A 4763-nucleotide genomic window follows, 5' to 3' on the forward strand; every position below is an offset into this window, starting at 1 on the left:
CAATCGATCCTGACAGCTAACTGTGTCACCAGGTCACAGTCGCACACTGAGGCAGACAAACAAGGACAAGGAACCCTTTCTACTCTCCTGAATAAGGAGATGGTACAAATGCAAACTGGAACAAGTGTAGAGCAAAACCTATGTGCACTGCCGGTGTCTTTTCATGACTTTCTTTTGTATTTTCTGCTATAGTTGCCCAACTCATGTCCTATTCAGGCAGCAGTAGACACTCTGGAGAGAGAGCAACTGACACGGACATTCGCGTTCTCACAAACATTCCCTCTGGAATATTTCAGGAGAATATCTTAGGGTTGTTAGGATCTGGCAGTGTGCCTCTCTCCTGGCTGGGTTTTTGTCCCCTTCCCTATGTCTCTTTAGTTTCTTTGCTATCTTCCCCTGACCTTCCTCCTACCTGCTTTTTCAATCTGGTTCACTAGCACACCCGATTCCTGCTGCATAAAAACCTCTGTGCTTTACTTCAGTCTTTGTCAGAGTTCCTCCATTTGTCGGCCGCAACCTTGAAGTCTGGTTTTGTATTTTTTGAGGACTCAACTGGAACTTCTGCTTTTTGGTCTTTTTGGCAGTTTTTTCTTCAGGCTGTCCACTCCACCTTGTCTGAGTCTGTCTGAGTTTTGCATCTTGGGTCCTGAAATATAGCAATAAACCAGAGTTCAGTGCATGTCTGAAAGCAGCTAAGGAGACAAAAAAACTCTCACACGCTCATTCACACCTAGCCAGAGTACCTTGAGAAAACCCACACCGACAGATTATGTGCAGTGACAAATAGAATGACAGGCTTTTAAAAACGTCTCACATAAATAGCATTCGTGTAATAAAATCACTCCAGTCACTTGTCAGAGAATGTACTGACATGTGAGTGATGATGTTAAAGAACCAGTACTGTTTGTGTGACTCACAAAAATGATGCAAAAATGTCTCCAGCAGATGTTTGACTCTCTGACCTCAACCTGCTGACCAGCTGTCTGACATCTCATTCCAGGATGGAACCTGTGATCTTATTGAGGAACTTTAGGAGATTCCCAAAACTGTTTCAGTCAGTGAGGGGGAGGACGGGGAAATCACATCACACTGAAACACAAAACTATGTCATCTTGAATACAGTATTCAAGTGTCACACAATGGGAACGTTTTCCAGATATGATTCTCTAACTCAGACCCAGATCTCTCCATTACGCTCAGCAGGTTGTCGGAGGGAGAGCACGTATCTGTGCTGAGCGGCATGAGGAGGTGAAACAGCCTCGGTGCCTCAGATTAAACCTCAGAATAGCAACTCAGTGTTCCTGTAATAGAGTTCCTCCTCCTCTGAGACTAACAGCTCATTACCACCGGACTGCCCCCGAGGACACCCCCCACCCCCCTCGCCATCACCAGCAAATCCCCCCTCTTAACGCGACCTCGTCCCTGAGATGGAGCCCCGAAGTCGTGACGCATATCTTCCTCCCCTCCGCCTTTACACTGCTAATCTTAGGATGGTTAAAGTGACTCCCGTTAACTCCTACTTTTCTGTTTTACCTTCTCCCAAGCATCGTAGCTACCACCCTATGTCGGACATAATAGCTGATTTTTGACATGCACTGAACTCTGGACATTTTCCAGAGGGGCTGTGTGCGAAGGGAAATGTCCGAGTAAGTTGCTCCAGGGATTTTTCAGAACTTTTCCTGCCAGCCCCCTTGTAAGATGTCCGGGAAATGTCCGAGTGAGCCCATGTGAGTATACAGCAGGAAAATGTCTATGATATATTTATTATTCCTGGTGTGAACCTGTCTGACATGTACAATCTTCTCCTGAGTTCTTCATATGTTAAAGGCAAACAAAAAAGGGTTAATATGACACACACACACACACACACACCACACACACCACACACACACACACACACACACACACACACACACACACACACACACACACACACACACACGCACACACTTCTCATGATGCCTCTGGTCCCCTCTGTCCCCTCGCAGGGTGGCTCTTTCTGACACCTTTCCTGATTTGGACCTTTTTGATGAGAATCTCCCACCTCAATCTCTTCTGTTTCCCTACTTAACCCTCCCAGGGGCTTCCTGGATCTGGTGTGACTGACCCACACACACACACACACACACACAGAGACACACTGGATCGCGCTCGCTGTACAGACTGGCACATCAGCGTGCACTCTGAGAGCATGCACTCTCACACGCTCACTTTGCTGTGCCTTAATGAGGTCTCATCATATCTTATTCTCTCTTGTCCCTAACCCTCCTCTTCTTCCTCCCCTCTCTGCTTTCTCTTTTCCTCCTTATCAAGTGTCTTGATGTTTATTCTACCGCTAGACTGAGGTATCAAATTAAGGAATTAGCCAAGACAAGTAATTAAACTCTCTTTGGGATTTAGATCATCATAGTAAACTAATTTCTGGGTCCTGACAGTTACAGAGACTTTTGAAAGATGTACACAAACACACTGTCAGAAGTCCTCACTAAGTAGGTCTCCATATGAATACAAAGAGTATTATTCTCTCTCTACTCTGTGCCATGGTGTGCGTAATGGTGTGCGAAAGTAAGGACGAAAAGGGGGAAGTGTGTCTAAGTAAAGGGTGCGTACATATGTGTGTGTGAAGCCCACAGTGGGGGAGAGGTCCTGGATGTGGATCCAGCTCCAATTCAGGGTCTCTTCCTGAAGGAGAGGGCCTGGGTGTGGAGGAGAAATGAGGGACTTCAGGAAAAGGTTCATCCAACAAGAACTATCTGGGTTGGAGCATCCGGTGCCATCAGATGCATCCCATCCTTTCAGGTGTTCCGTCTGAGTTAACCTGTGAGCAGGAGTTAGTATGTAAGGGGGGTAGTCACTGTCACCAGAGGGGTATAGGCTATAACTGGTTTAATTGATCAGGCTTTTCACAATTTGTGTCATCTCAAATTCTTTCACACCAAAAAAGGGGCAGCCCCAAAACTGATAATCTGATAGGTAATAATTATTAGATTTGAGAACCCGATGCAGAACTAAGACATGGAGTAAAAAGTAGGGCTGGGCAACGATTAAAAGTTTTAATCGCGATTAATCGCATGATTTCCCTGATTAATCACGATTAATCGCATTTGTATACGCAAAATCCAATAATTAATTAAAAAGTAGTGTATAGCGCAATTTTATTTTCAATGTTCTGCCATATGAACGAAAGTGCCATAAGCTTTGTTGTGCAAACACTTTTAACATCAGCATTTAATACAGTAGTAGTTAAATAAAATATTCAGTGTAAATCTCAACTTAACAATGTTATCAAAGAAAATACAAAATTAAAGCTCAATGCCACTGCCAGGGCATTAATGTTATCCTCTTCGTTATGAAAAATGTATACTCCTCCCTGCGTCTAACGTAGTCTGCCGAAGCCTCGCTCCGCTCGCTGTTTCGTTGAGTCATTTGCTGATATCAACTGTGTGTTTTGCATTCAGGTGATATTTTAGACTGGAAGTACTCCGGTGAAAAGAAAATTCACCTTGGCAGTGGCTACAAATTACTTTGGTTCTGTCGACTTCGCCGTCTGGAAGAACTTTAAAATGAAAATGGCCATGTAAAAGCTCCGTACCCTTATCCATGGTTGTTTATCCGCCAATTATTTTCTTTTTTCCGGTTCCGCAGCAGTCAGCAACAGACTTTCACAAAATAAAAGCCTGACTTTCCCAATAAAACAATAAATAATCAAACCTGAGTTAATGCGAGATAAAATAATTAATCGAGGTAACTCATCACTTGAGTTAACTCGATTAAAACAAGTTAACTTGCCCAGCCCTAGTAAAAAGTAAGAACAACATTTCATCTGTAATCTTTGGAGCTGTTTACCTTCACAACAGGGTTCAGACGTGTAGCAGAGGGTCTGAACATGGTGGACTTGGAGGATGGAGAAAAGTCAAACCCTGCGGCAGGAGCCCCTGTTCGGCCTCAGGGAAAATGTAAAGCATTTATGCTTACCTCGCATCTTTTGGTCAAAACACAAATAGAGGATGGATTCTCACATTCCCTTCTTTCAGAACCGGCTGGCTCAGCACTTTGCGGGGCTGATTATAGTAGCTGTGTGTGTGTGTGATGGATAGCCTTTTGATCACATTCCAGGTAGAGGTGTAGCCTGACTTTTCTCAGGAGACACTGAATATAGCCACGTAGAAACCCCGCTCAGACGACACGGCCACAGACGCTCAGCACACTTTTCTGAATCGGACAACACGATGAGAGAACACACTTCTGTCAGAGCTGTTCAATCATCTGTGCGACACTTCTTCTGGAAATTGTCCTCTTCCTGCAGCAGTGTTGCACTCTCAGGAGAGTACCCGTATAAACTCAATAACTTACAATAAAATGCATCTGCTGCCTGCTTTCACCTGCTGCCTGTGTTGGATTGATGAGTTTGGTGATTTTTATTGCTTCCCAAGCGACCACAAAGTGCACATCACTGCTATCTCACTGCTTTCTACCTTTTACCTGTGTACCTTTAACAATCTCCCCAAAGAGATAAACACACATTTCCATCCCAGCAGGAGTTGCTATGCTGTGAAATGTTATGAGGCCAATTTAATAAAAGTAGCAACCACACGTCACAGGAATCGGTAGCGTAAGCAGGTTTTTATTCGTCAAAGTTTCTCTCATGTGCCTATAAATGAAAGAGGGCAAAACGAAAGTACTGTTGTAAAAAGACAGGGTCAAATATCATGCTGCAGGCTGCAGCTAAAAACAGTCATTTTGGATCAATACATGATAGAGTT

Source organism: Limanda limanda, chromosome 9 (assembly GCF_963576545.1).
Source record: "Limanda limanda chromosome 9, fLimLim1.1, whole genome shotgun sequence".
Classification (NCBI taxonomy): domain Eukaryota; kingdom Metazoa; phylum Chordata; class Actinopteri; order Pleuronectiformes; family Pleuronectidae; genus Limanda; species Limanda limanda.